Genomic DNA, 15,692 nt, shown 5'->3' on the forward strand with positions numbered 1-15,692 from the left:
CCAACTTATCAAGCAAGTTTTTACGCAGCGGATGCCCTTCCAGCCACAATTCATCTCTGGAAAATGAATTTAAACGAACAAATTAAATTTAATAAAGTTCAACTCAATTTGTTTGTTTAAATTCAGCCCAAATAAATTGTTTACAACCACTTAACGTAAAAACAATTGAGTAAATCCAATGAAACATCTTTGAATATTTTTTTTCAGTGTAGTTTTGAGGCTTCGATTTTTGTGCTTTAAATGTTTTGAGTTACTTGCACTTAAAACAAAAAGACAAAAATACTAATAAATATTGAGTTGATTCAACTTGAAAGTGGTTCTTTGTGTACTTTTTTTGAGTAATGTTAACTTAATGCTATGAGAATGAGTAAGCAAAATTTTAAGTTACTGTAACTTAAAATATTTAAGTTGATTACATAACAAGTTTTAATATAGCTGTAATGAAAAGGCCTAAGTAGCATGTAATCAAAATATTTAAGTTTTGAAAACTTAAATTTTTCAAGTTCATGAACTTAAAGGGTCACGAAACACCAGAACACATGTGTTGAGCTGTTGACAGTCGTATATGTGTCCCACACTGCTAAAAACACTATTAGGACACATATATCTCACTAAAAAGTGTAAATTGGTTGTTTTTGCGTTATTTCAAGCAAATTCGTACTTTTGGTTTAAAACGAATGTTTGAAGCTGCGTCACGGTCATGACATAATAGCGTGTATTCCAGCGTGCAGACTGGACGTCTGTGCCAGAGTGTGTCTTATTACGTCTTACAGTGTGATGCATTAATGCATGAGTAAGGCTTGGTTCAAACCAATCAGCGTGCTCTATTGTGTAACTTCATTAATATTCATTACTGTCACAGTGTTTAGACGACAGAGACGCCACGTTGTGTTGGCAAAACAAGCGTGAAGTGTTGCTTTTATAGTTTGCTGCCGTTAAGTTTTGTTTTCATTTTCTCTCTGTGAGAGCGCAGCTGGATCACGTGTGGATTAACAGTGTACGCGACGCTCGACAACAATAACTTACATGTCTAAGGAGGATTATTGTTTACCTGAGAGCTGTTCTCATCTGCAAACGCTGAGATCCGGATTCGCTTGTAGTGTCATCTAAATAAAGACGTGGCTCTAGTTGCTGGTGATTGTCCTGTCTCTAAAGATTTGGTAAGTGAGCGACCAGTGCTCTTTGTTTATTCAGTTCGTATTTTATTCGTATCAAACAAACTATTGCACCGAGTGTAAACAAGTTAGCACTGACAGTTACAACCAAACTATAACCTCGTGTTGGATTTTGTGACCGGAATAGCACACGCGGCTTTCTGACTCTGCCGTGTGCATCTAAGTTTTTTTCTCTCATTCGCAGTGCGGTATCAAACATTGCATGAAAAATACACGCTAAGAGCAGTTCCTCGAATCAAATATCACTTTTGTTGGGAGGGGCATGAATGAATTCCCTGAATGAAAGAGCCAAACTCCAGTTAAAGTCCACCATTTAATAATTTGGCAAATAATTCGACTACAGATGTCCATGTAAACACAGTCACTTTGTCCGCTGTGGTTGTGTGTTTTGACTCTAAAGCTCAGCCGCCCAAATAGACACTCCCACACCAAGCCTCTTTTCTTCCTCCGACACTCCCCCCTAAACAGAGCTGGACACGCCCACTTTTCTGACTTTTTCCAAAGTAGAGGTGTGAAAACATCTTGCTGAAACGAGGGAGTTTCATTGCCCTTTAACGAGTTACATCAAATGTTTTGAGTTCTGCTTACTTATCTGGGTTTACAGTATATTATAAACTCCTTTACTTATTATTCCAATAACCATAATTACCAATTTTGGCTAACATCAAAAATATGCGCATGCAACACAAGACTCTTTTGTGCTCCATGGTGTCAGATATTGCTTGCATATGAGAGCGTGAACCTCAACAGTAAACAGCCCACCACCATCACCGGCAATATTTCAGTCTACCTGCAATATGAATTGCCGGAGTCTCAGTTGACCCGCTGTAACTCAAGACTTTGAGTCGAGTCTGGTTGATGAAGTAAGACTTTTGTGCTCTGATATCAATGCGGTGGTAACTCTCCTCCCCTTTGGCGGAAGATATCACGAGGGACGCCGTAAAAGGTTCCTCTGTCTGCCTCTGACTCACACCCGCCTGGGCACCAAACAAAAGCCTTGCTTCACCAACGACCAGCCGATCCGCTCTAAACCTCAGCGGTCAGGAATGCTCTGGATCTGCGGAGCGTATGATGAGGAGCGTAAGGGATGACAGGGCATTTGGGCCAGTCGCTCACTAACAACTCTTCTCAGCTTGAGGCTGACATGTTTTTCCGCTTTTTTTCTGCCGCTGATGGCAGTGAGGTCACTATAAACTGAATTGGATGTGTTGATGGGAAGGAGACAAGTGGAACTTGCTGGAAACAGTGAGTCAGGGGATGTGCTCTTGTGCATCAGCCTCTAGTGACCTTACAACCGTACCCACATGAGAGCAGTTTGCGGCTTTCTTTACTTACAGCTGAGACGGACATGCAGTGCCATGTTCTATAGCAGAACCAATTCACGCAGCTATATTTTCACATTTTGCAAAGAAAATGTTAGAGGGGTTTGGATGGCAAGCCAGTATTTCTAGCTGTTCCCTTGGCTTTACTCTCTGGTTCCTTCAATATTATCTAGCTGCAGGCCCGCAGAGCCACACACATTTCAGGCACACACAATCCAGCACACAAGATCTAGGCAAACCATATGATGGATTTTAACGTTATTAACGTCTTCTCGGACATCGTCATAAATATAATTATATATATATATTGGTAATAAATACTGAACAGAGTAAACAATAGTGTTTACTATTTCACAAATATTGCAATCAAGACAGGTGAATGAGGAGCGTTGTTTCCGATCACCATTCAACTCTATCAGATGATCAGTCATTATTATCTGACAGTATAGTAAAGCACAGGGATGGGCAAACTTGATCCTCGAGGGACGGTGTCCCTGCAGAGTTTTGTTCCAACACTAGTCACTAGTCTGAACATGCTAATCAGTGTCTCTAAGATCACAAGAAATCTATAAGCAGGTGTGTTTGATTAGGGTTGGAGCTAAACTGTGCAGGACACCGGCCCTCCAGGACCGAGTTTGCCCACCCCTGGTATTGCAGATACTCAGTCAGTATAGCAGATACTCGTTTGCTGGCCTTGCTGAACAATCTAAATTGGACTGGTTTAATTTATATAATGGATTCATTTATAATGAAGGAAATAATAGCAAGTTAATATAGGCAGTAATACATCTTTATATAATACAAATCTATTTTACATGTAATAAATGTATAACAATATATTAATATTCTACTCAAGCGATTATGGTATTTATTTGCTTAATTCTCTAATAACTTTTTTATTAATGATTTCCCATTTATAGTAAGCAATATATTGTTTTTAAACCATATAAGCACTGGTAATTTGTTGTAATTATGGTTGCAACAAATTTAGCATTACAAACAAATTAACTGTTAATAATTAATTAAGCATAATAATTATATATATATATATATATATATATATATATATATATATATATATATATATATATATATAATTAACAGTTGCTACAGTTTAGTAAAACATAGTAGTTTATAATCAGATACTCAAAATAAAATAAATAGATTAAAATAAAATAATATATAAACTATATTATATATTGTTTAAATGATGAACTATAATAATTCATTTTAATGTGACACATTTTTGTTTGCTTTTGATATTTTACAACAAAGCGATTTTAACCAAGTATGATAATAAATATCCTGAACTACTTTATCACACTTAATCCTACAATTAGACGGTCTATTATGTTTTCTTTGTGAATGTAGACACATGAATTAAGTCATTAGTGTTTAACCGATTATTTTTATTTACATATTTTGAGTTCACAAATGGCAGAGATGTTAAAATGAATGTTACGATATAATCATGATATAATGGGAACCATATTTGTGAAATTCAATAGGTGGTGATAATGCTCCAAAGGAGTTAATTACCATTTATGGTTTGCCTAGATCATGTGCTAGATTGTGTTTAGATGTCGATGTAGGTTTGCTATTTTTTTAAACATTAATAATGCATGCAATAACACACCTATACCAGTCCTATACCCACAAAGAAAAGGTTAGAGGTGCTTGCATGGCTAAACTTGCCATCCTTGGGTTTGCAGAGGTATTTCTTGGCTTTTCTCTCTGGTTACTTACTTGCCCAAGGAGTGAACACCCTATTTTGTACAGAATTATTTTAATGATTATGATATGACTCCAGATATGACTTAGGTCATGGGTCAGAAATCTATTCAAATTATAGCAGAACATTTATTGCCCCTTGTATTATGTGTCTATACAAATTATGACAGGCTGTTGATGTAAGTTTGTAAAGTAATTAACATTAATAAACATCATTAATGCCATGTTTGCATTAGTGGACATTCAGTGCCATGTATATACCAGTCCTGTACACACAACTGTATTTCCACACTTTGCAAAGAAAGGTGCTTAGATGGCCAAATTTGCCATCCCTGGGGTTACAGCACTATATCTAGGTTTCCCTTAGCTTGACCCTCCGGTGTGCTCCAGTGTAATCACTCCAGTTTAAACAGAATTGTTTTCTTATGGTCTCCAGATATGACTTGGGAAAAGGATCCAAATTGAATCAAGGCTTGAGGCAAATGGCAGTGAAGTTGTCAAAATGCTTAGTACTACAAAATCCCCTTAAACGTTCAGCAACTTACAGTACATGCCACTGTATTTTAACTTTTTTTCTCCAAAAAAGATTGCGGTGTTTAGACGGTCTAATTGCCACTGATTATTTGGGGGTGATTGTGAAGTTATCTGCAGGTGAAAAGGGTTGAATTCCTAGTCTCCATCACAATTAACAGATCTTAAATGGCAAAACCACCATAACTCTTGTTCGTGAGACTATTTCTAGATGCTTCCTTAGGCTCTCTGAAAGCTTTCTTCCTTGTCCAAATTAAAGGATTCAACACCCCGATTTTTTCAGCCTATTTCTAGATGTTTCCTTGGCCAAGTTTCTTCAAACATGTCATGTACGGCTCTTCCACCAAAGCAGTTTGAGTGCTGGTTCGCAGTCGAAGTCTAGTTCCAAATCAGTTCTGTGTCTTTTGACATCAAAAGCATTGGCTCCAAACCAGAAACAGTGGTTCTCAAGTAGCACCAAAACATTGCTTGGCTAGAAAAAAAAGGAGCACCATGTTTGAAAAAGCAAAAGCAGCAGAACCCAATGCTCAACCCTTTATCACTTCCAATATTTATTTAATATAAGGCAAACTGTGCAAAAAAATTATTGTCCCTTACATTGTGTGTCTATACAAATTATGACAGGCTGCAAGAACATTTTGCAACCAGAACATTCGCTCCTGCTGTTCTTCCGTTAACCCACCAGAGGCCGCTGTTTACTGTTTGACTGACTGACTGACTGACCGATCGACTGACCCACCCTCCTCCTTCCTTAAACCCAACCAATTTTGATTGACCCGCCCACCGGGTCCAGAAACAAACATTTTGTATTTGTTTTTTTGAATCCACGAGACGCTGCTGTGTACGCTTTTTGAGATCTTAAATTTCTCTCGCGAGTGCCATTCACTCCTGCTGTTCTTGCGTAAACCCACCAGAGGCCGCTGTTTACTGTTTGACTGACTGACTGACTGACTAACTGACTGACCGATCGACTGACCCACCCTCCTCCTTCCCTAAACCCAACCAATTTTGATTGACTCGCCCACCGACTCCAGAAACAGAAAAGCCTTCATCCGACTTTTACCACGCTTTCAGATTTTACCACATTCTCACAATTATTTACTTATTTATTTTATTCTTTGGATTCTGTTTTTCACTTATCTGCTTTCTGGAACCGTTTTACACAGCACTCGAATCCCGTTGTTGTGATTGACTCCTCTCTGTGTCTCAAGTACGCCAACGTACATATAGCGAGCTAACGGGATAAACTGGTAACAGCGGGAAAGCTGTTCATACGGAGGTTAGCGGTCAGCTGGTATAAGCGGAAAAGCAATGGTGTCATACCACCCCATAGCATTCACTTAAAAAATGAAATGCAGCCATACGTACCGCTGGCTACATTATTTGCGCTCTCCAGAAACGTATATAGGGCTACATTTTTAGAATAAGTCTATGTTGACATGTTATCGTTCATAATCTCCATCTATACAAACTATGGCACGTTACATGAACGTATTGGAGTCACTGTATTTGGATTTAAAGGGTTAATATGACTTTATAAAATATGACTTTATATAATATGACGACAAAGATTTAAGATTAAGTCTAAAATCTCAATAGAAGCTTCAAATGTAAATATGCCATAATTTAAATTCACACTGAAAACCGTAATAAGTTTACTGAACTAAATTAATTTAGTAAACTCATTGCCTCATTTTAATTGATAAATGGTGTCTCCCAAAACTTGCATATTTAAGTTTATTTAACTTGCGGTTTTGACCATACTTAAATTGTTCAGTTCACCAAACTTAGTACTATGTTTTGGGAGACTCCATTTCTCAAATGAATTGAGGCAACGAGTTTACTCAATTAATTTAATTCAGTCAACTTTTTCATGTGTGTGTGTGTGTGTGTGTGTGTGTGTGTGTGTGTGTGTGTGTGTGTGTGTGTGTGTGTGTGTGTGTGTAATAATATACTATGAAAAAAATTCAAATAAAATTTTTAACAAAAACAAGTAGCCATTTATTCATATTATTATGAATAATAATACCTGAGGCCATTTGTTTTCTGATAAAAAAAAAAAATCCTTAAAGGTTGCACATTTTAGAATTTTACAGTCAAGACTACATTTGAAATTACATTTTTTTTTTTTTTTTACTGAGGATTAATTATGATTTTGAGCTCACTACGCTTGAAATCTTAAGTTTATGCATTTTCATGGTACATAAGTAAATCAACTCATATTTTTAAGTGATAGTTTCAGTGTTCATTAAGTCAAGATGGAGTATAATCGAAATGAAAATATATCATTTAAACAATATTCACTTATTATTACTTTTTTAACATAGATTCTCAACAGCAAATGAGCTCTTGTGTATTCATACAAAGTGTTGATGTCATCTCCTCATCTTGAAACCACGTACAAAATGTAACCTTTTGGGGCTCATGGCTTGAATCACAGCTGTTGTCACAGTCCATTAATAGTGGGCGGGATTAATGTGGGATTATGTCATAATGAGTCCGGTTTCAGGAACGACTTGAGATAGAGTTGGTTCACCGCCACAACACATTTCTCAAACCAAAGCTAACAATGTGTGCCAGTGAGAAGTCTAAAGAGCGAACCCTCTCCAACAGAGCCCGGATGAATATTAATGAGTGCAGAACTGTGTCATGGGTCACTCCAGTGCTTCATATACTCAGATTATTATCTGAGCTGCTGCACACTGCCCTCTATGGCCTCATTAGAGAAATGTTTGTCTCACAAGCAAAGGAGATCAACAAACGGGCCTTTGTTTTGATTGAGTTTCATACTTTTATGTTGGTGACTTTGACCCAAAATAACCCAGTATATACTGTATGTCCATCTAAGCTGTTAAAAAGGCATTGTGAGTAAAGAAAGCTCAGTAAGACATGCCCAAAACAAGGTAAATAACTAAATATTGTTGAGTCATACTGCATTAAACAGCTTATTGTCGCATATGCGCCCCAAATTTAAGCTATGCGACCTCATAATATATATTGGGAGCATTCGTGCTACTGCAAAGAAATGGCTGTAGTGCCAGCTGTTTTGGTTTTTTTCTAAAAACGTGGTAAAATCGCTCTTCCCTGACACTATATTGGTTTATATTAGCTATCAATCACTCAAGACTTTCCGCTGTCAGATGACAGGGAGAGAGCTTTTGTGACCGCGGGGTATGCAAACAGCTGAAGAGTGAAAAGTACACTGAATCTCGATGCGTTGCATGCACTGCGTGTTCAGCCAACACAATCTCACGGCAATTCGTAACTTTTTCTTACGTTTCCTCGTGAGATCAGGCTGCAACAGCGCAAATGTCCGCCAAATGTCGCCAAAGAAGCTCGCCTTTACTGAGTTTGAACTGATGCGGGTTATAACAAAGAACAGTATTGCGCCGGTGGTCATCGGGAGAATCCTGCTCTGCCCTCCTCATATTGGGCCGGCTGACTCGCATGCTTTTCCGCAAACACACAAAAATGTAATTCAGCTCGTAACAAGGCTGAGCATTAAAACGACACCAACCGAAACCAAGACTTTTATTGACCTTATTCTAAAATGCGGAAGTGCGCCTGTTATCGCGATTGTCTTAGAACTTCCGATTCACTCGCCTATGGGAAAAATGACTAGGAATAATAAACGGCAGAAAATGGTAAATCTGCTTGCTCTACAAACAAATGTTTGCATGACTATACAGACCAAGTAGAATAATATAATAAAAAATATCAAATTGCAACATCAAGCAGCGTAACGAGCAGTTTTTAATGTCTAAAAATGAATGGAAGTGAATGAGACCGGAAGTCTCGTGCCAAAAAGATTCAAATGGCAGCGCCCGCTCGTCTGCGGAGAATAAGGTGAATAAGTGAGACTTTTCTTCCTTTCTTTTGTACGTTCTTTCTTAAGGTGTATATTATTTTTCTATCTAATTACCGATGACTGCTTTGCAGCTTTCAGCATTGAATTGAATGATTTATTATATTATTTAGTTTGTTTTAGAGCAGAACTATTATTTACTAAATTGACATGCATATAAAAACAGCAGTACAAAATAAATATTTCTTACTAAAATGCTTTATTTGTGTTTGATGCATACTATCAATTTATTTTTCATAAAGTAACAGAAGGACTTTATATAGCCGATAACTCACATTAAAGCACATTCAAGGCAGCATGATGATGAGAAATATAATTCATTATTAGTATTATTGTCATCATCGTTATCATTAACATTTTATAATTATTCAACATTTATTTTGAAATTATTGCACACATATTAGGTAATCACAGCATTAGTTAGATAGTTGTTTCTGGGTTTTGTTAGTCATAATTGATGTTGTTTTAAAATACAATAAAACCCTTAATATACAACTTGTCAAATATGTCAATTATTTTTGGTGGGTGCTCCTAAATGTTTTCTGGTGCTCCTAAATTTTTTCTGGTGCTCCTAAATATTTCAGGTGGGAGCACCGGTGCTTCCAAGTAAGAAAGTTAATTTCGAGCCCTGAGACATATGAATCCTATCACCATAAACAAAATTACGAAGGACACTATTAAACCTTTCAGGGCTGCACATCAACAATATTCTTCTGTGGTATGGTGCTACTAAATGTTAACATCTACAAATAAACCTGAGACCACCTGTCATAATTCCCAGCCATAAGCTTGATATTGGCCAAATGATAATTCTGAAATGCTGTTGAACACCTACACTGATCTTCTCCTCATCAGAGCAGTGGCATTATGGGAGGTTCCTGCATGAGCTATCTTTAAAACTGACGAATAAATAAAGGCCCTGGACAACAGGTTTAGTTTACAGTCCATTGAACAGTAACCAGGATGACAGCACAAGGCCTAATCCTAGATCGGTGGGTCTCAACCATGTACTTGGAGCGCCCCCGAAACACTCCTTAGTCAAACCCACCTGATTCAACAGATACGCTCATTAGCTGAGACTCCAGGACCTGAAATGGTTGTGTTGAATGGTTGAGATGAACGAGACATGAAAAATGTGCAACATTATGGTTGAGAACCACTGTCCTAGATTAAACCTGTAACCCTACAACCTACAGTAAATTCACAAAATTGAAAGCCCTTATTTTGCTATCTCTATTACTTAGGCCTCACTAAAACCCCAAACTACAAACTAAATTCACAAGGTGCTCGCCCAGAGGAAACCCCTAAAGCCTGGCTTCCGAAACGCTAGTGGGCAGTGAGGTGTAAATGTTCCTCTGTGTCGAGTTTCTTCGCTTCTGTTTTGCTTTTCTGAACACTTCCTGGATGTACAAGTGACTCAAACTCACTCATTTTGAGGCAGGAACCGGCGGACGTGCAACAACTTTAACCATGAGGTAAACACAAAACAAAACTTTGCAACCTAAATTCACAAGGTTTTAGCCCAGACACATGTCTATAGGCCTTATCTCAGTCACAGAACCTAAAGATGCAACCTAAATTCACAAGGCCTCTTCTCAGATGAAACCCCTAATTGCAACCTAAATTTATATGGTCCTAACATGGACCCCTAACTCAAGATAAAACCCTTAACTCTGCAACCGAAATTTACTCTGCATCATCCAGGAAGAAACCTCTAAAGCCTCAAAGGTTTTAGCCCAGCCAAATTTCTGAAGGCTTTATCCCAGTCCTAAAGATACAACAAGGCCTCTTCCCAGATGGAACCCCTAACAACAACCTAACTTTATATAGTCCCCTAACTCGAAATAAAACCCTTAACTCTACAACCTAAATTCATTAGGCCACATCCAAAAAGAAACCTCAAACTCTACAACCTAAACTTACTAGCCCTCATCCAGGAAGAAACATCTAAATCTACACAAGGTTTTAGCCCAGAAAAAAAATCTGAAGGCCTTATCCCAGTCACAGCAAGTAAAGACGCAAACTAAATTCATGAAGCATATTCCCAGATGAAACCCCTTACTACAAACTCATCCAGGATGAAACCTCAAACTCTACAACCTAAATTCACTAAGCCTCATCCAAGAAGAAGCTCAAACTCTACAACCTAAAATCATTAGGCCTCATCCAGGAAGAAACATCTAAATCTGCTACCAAAATTCACTAGGCATCATTCAAGAAGAAACCTCAAACTCTACAACCTAAATTCACTAAGCCTCATCCAGGAAGAAACCTTAAACTCTGCTACCTAAATTCACTAGATTTTAGCCCAAACACATTTCTGAAGGCCTTATCTCAGTCAAAGCACCTAAAGACGCAACCTAAATTCACGAGGCCTCTTCCCAGATGAAACCCTAACTGTGACCTAAATTCATATGGTACTAACATGGACCCCTAACTCCAGATAAAACCCTTAACTCTGCAACCTAAATTTACTAGGCCTTATCCAGAAAGAAATCTCTAAAGGCTGATTTATACTTCTGCGTCAAACGCCGGCGTATGCTACGGTGCTGACGCATAGCCCTTCGCCGTGGCCGTCGCCGTCACTGACGTGCACCTCTCAAAAAATGTAACTACACGTCGCAACGACGCGTAGCGTAAGCTCTGTGATTGGTCGGCTTGGTAGCGCTGATGAGTCCGGGCGGGACCGAGAGCCGCGCAAATGGCACGAGCGATTGTTTACAAGTATGGAGTCCCGTGAAGGAGCTCCGGATGGAAAGTTTTGTTCTGTGTTTACCTCATAGTTAAAGTTGTTGCACGTCCGCCGGTTCCTGCCTCAAAATGAGCGAGTTTGAGTCACTTGTACATCCAGGAAGTGTTCAGAATAGCAAAACAGAAGCGAAGAAACTCGACACAGAGGAACATTTACACCTCACTGCCCACTAGCGTTTCGGAAGTGTTAATGCAGACCAACAGAGACAGCGCGCAGAAGTATAAATGCACAGCCACGCGCGTTGCCTGCGCCGTGGGTTACGCTGGTCACCTGACGCAGAAGTATAAATCAGGCTTAACTTTGCTACCTAAATTCACAAGGTTTTAGCCCAGACACATTTCTGAAGGCCTTATCCTTGCACCCAAAGATGCAACCTAAATTTATGAGGCCTCTTTCCAAATGAAACCCTAACTACGACCTAAATTCATTCGGTCCTAACATGGACCCCTTACTCAAGATAAAACCCTTAACTCTGCAACCTAAATTCACTAGGCCTTATCCAGAAAGAAACCTCTAACTCTGCTACCCAGGTTTGGGCTTTAAATTTTAGCCCAAACAAATCCTCTGTTCTGAAGTTCTGAAGGCCTTATCCTGAGGAAAATATCTAACACTTCAAGCTAAATTCATAATGCTCCATCCCAGATGAAACCCCTAAATTATTTATTACATCTAATTGTGTAAACATACGCCAAACACCAGAGCTGGCGGTTTCTAGACCTCATCTGACTTGCAAACCTAGCAACGGGCGACCGTTATTCTGGGGGCCACGGTGTGACATTCACTGAAGTCATGACAGGACTCAGACTTAATGGGCTGAGGGATGCGAGTTGGTAGCAGACTATCAAGGCTGGCATAGTGCCCGTCTCCTGCCCACATATGCGAGAGGGTCATTCCTGTCCCACTACTCTGAATGAAAGGACTCCTTTCACTTGACTGCAATGGCTGGCATGCTGCCCCTTTCAGAGCCTGAGCTGACAGTCACTTTGGACCAAACAAATTGGTGCATTCTCAGAATAATAATTAGTGCAGCCATGAACATACTATTGTTTCCCCCTGCATAATGAAGGAACTGCCTTCTGAGCACGTGATGACTAGATGTTGCCTTCCCTCAACTGAAAAAAAGACACTTGACTGGGGGTGGCGGTTAGAAAAACAGAAATCCGGCTACAATAACAAGTTGGAAAGTAGGTCTGATGTTAATGTTAGAGTTTTCATGTTTAAAAACCTTTTATTGACAATGCAGAAACATCTTGTGACTACAGCTTGTGATCTCTGGTTCTCATCGGAAACCTGTAGACTGATTTTTATATGAAGCACATTTTCGGTGGGAAGTCACAAGGGTGTGATGTTTACTCATGCTCCTTATAGCCCCTCTATAGAGCTGCACGATTCTGGCTAAAATGAGAATCGCGATTTGTTTGCCTAAAATAAAGATTAGGAATTTGTCAGGATTCTGTAGATGTAAAATAAAGGTTAATATGAGTGGGCTATTATTATTGTTATTCTCAAACATGCTGTAAAACAGCAGGCTTTGTGTAGCTGTACTGTAGGTTAAAATGCTAAATGTTGTAGGGCTGCTCGATTTTGGAAAAAATCATAATCACGATTATTTTAGTCATAATTGTAATCACGATTATTCAAAACGATTGAAGTCGAAATTATTAGCGCTCCTGAGAATTTAGTTTTTTTTAAATAACTATTTCACAAAATTATGTTAAAGAGAGCAAGGAATTTTAACAGTATTTCCTCTGGAGAAAGTCTTATTTGTTTTATTTTAGCTAGAATAAAAGCAGGTTTAAATATTTTGAAACCCATTTTAAGGTCAATATTATTAGCCCCCTTAAGCAATATATATTTTTGATTGTCTGCAGAAGAAACTACTGTTATACAATGACCTGCCTAATTACTCTAATTAAGCCTTTGAGTTGCACTTTAATCTGAATGCTTGTATTTTGAAAAACATCTAGTTAAACGTTATGTATCAGTTTCTAGAAATGAGATATTAAAACTATTATGTTCAGAAATAAGTTTTTTTTTTAAACTTCTTTCCATTAAACAGAAATTGGGGGAAAGGGTTGCTAATATTCAGGAGGGTTGCTAATTCTGACTTCAACTGTATACATACAGTTATTTTCCACCCTGCAAAGGAAAGAGAAATAAATACAATAGAATAAAAATATGAAACAAACTGTGATTTAAGCATCTTCACCCTAAGAAAAACACTTTAGCTACAAAAATCCTTCAGTCAAGAGCAGTCAGGAATTTTCTCGTCGTTTGATTAATGATAAAGCAGGCGGCAGCATTTCGCACTGTCACTTCAATGGTTTCTCTTTCACGTGTCTTTTGATTCTCCACTCATTTGTTTATGACGCAAATGAGGGTTAATATGAATAATCACTAATCACCGCGTTTTGACACCTATTTGACCATTAAAGCGCTCATGTTAAGATTATTTTAGATGTCTGCGCTCCTCTGCTCATCTCAGTGTGCGAATGAGACCGAATGCTGACCGCGTGCTTATGTGTGTGCGCGTGTTGCACACACACATAAGCACTCGGTCTTTCGCGCTTTTGGTATATGATGCAATAATCGTTTATCTCGATTAATGGTTTTTCATAATCGTTAGAAGCCATAATCGAAATCGAAATCGGATTTTCGATTAATTGCACAGCCCTAAAATGTTGTATAGAGTTGAAATGGTGGACTTGAACAGACTTTAGATTTGTCCTGGTCATGAATGCTGATGACAATTCTGATGTTGAATTATTGTGTTTGAGATATTTGCTTCCAATATGTCATCTTCTGCTTAAAATCTGTCTCTGACTTGTTTTTCTTGAATACAGAGGACTGGGTGGGTATTTTTGCATTTCGGCATTTTGGATAATTTTGGGGCTGGAATCAGTCAGCTACATCTGGCAACACTGTGTGCGCTTTCGGTTTCATTTTCACTGCTAAGAGTCACTTACTGCGCGGCTCCCAAACGATTACTCTGTGCCACAAACTGAATGTTATTTACAACATCATTACCTGTTATTCACAGCCTATGCAGGTTCTGTTCATTAAAGTAGACTTCATTCAAAGGCGCGCGCGCAACCGCCCTCTCTGTGGTAACAGCTGACGGTCAGCTCACGTCACGTGTGCTTTTGCAATCGCAAATACATTTCATGAAGACAGAAATGGCATTTTTGAGGTGAATTATATCTTATAAATATAGCATGTGACTCCTTCAACACCATTAGGAGGTGTCCACGTTGCTGAGCAACGTATGTAAAACAATGTGAAGACTTGTGTGGCCGCCATTGCTTCTCTCCTGAACTTGAAAATATGATTGACAGAATCATAAAAATACTGGATTAAGATCGTGTAGGCCAGTGGTCCCCAACCACCGGGCGTCCGTGGAACAATTGGTATCAGGCCACATAAGAAATCATAAATTATTTCTGTAGAAAATATTCCCCCGCGACTTGGTTTGTTCCACTCACCCCTGCCATCTCATGTGAAATGGACTATGCCAAAATCCACCACGGAGCGGGGAGAACGATCGCTAGAATATAACGTTAGCTCAGAGGTGGTTGTTGATAGTTTAAAGTTATAAAACAGGTATTATAGAGTCCAAATCAGCAGAGCATTTAAGGATTGTGCATATATGTGTGCGTGCATCGCTAAGTAAGTACTGAAAATCATTGCATATGTATCTATATGGAGTTTCACATAATCATACTCATTAGGGCTGTAACATGCCAATGCACACATTTAATTCGGCTATACGGTTGTATTATTGTTAATATGTTCGTCAGTTGAGATGTTTGGCACAGATGTTATGTATTTGATGCATATAAACCTTGATTGAAACAATCAGACCGCAATAGTGCGGTGAAAAAAAGTTTGGGGACCACTGGTGTAGGGGGTCGAATCGAGATTGCGATCTTTTTTCGATTAATTGTGCAACTCTACCCCTCTATCATACTAGAATACAAGAGATGAATGCTTATCCAATGTTTAGCTATTCTAACTGCAGTAAGAACACTGCAACATCGAACAATCCTTTAAATTAGGAATTATATATCCTGCGAGACACGACATTCGTTTCTCTGCATGTCCACACATGTAGCGGAATGACAAGAAAGCTTGACTTGATTTGAATCAATCATGGATATGTTCCTCTATGAGTAATTGGCTTTTTTTTAGTTTTCAGGTTAGGGGTTTATTTATGATGCAAATTTGGTTGGCTATTTACATGGCAAATGGAAAACTTGTATTTTAAGAATTGATTTACAAAGTTTTGTTTCAAAGTGCAAGTTTTAAAAACTTTGAGA

At 38.5% G+C, this 15,692-nt stretch overlaps 1 long non-coding RNA gene across 8 annotated transcripts in view; it reads right to left on the minus strand.

The window, feature by feature from the left end:
- sox2ot (SOX2 overlapping transcript) overlaps positions 1-15,692 on the minus strand; it is a 259,952-nt gene that overhangs the window by 162,013 nt on the left and 82,247 nt on the right. The gene's annotated exons all lie outside the window — the stretch shown is intronic.

Source organism: Danio rerio, chromosome 22 (assembly GCF_052040795.2).
Source record: "Danio rerio strain M-AB ecotype USA chromosome 22, GRCz13ab, whole genome shotgun sequence".
Lineage (NCBI taxonomy): Eukaryota > Metazoa > Chordata > Actinopteri > Cypriniformes > Danionidae > Danio > Danio rerio.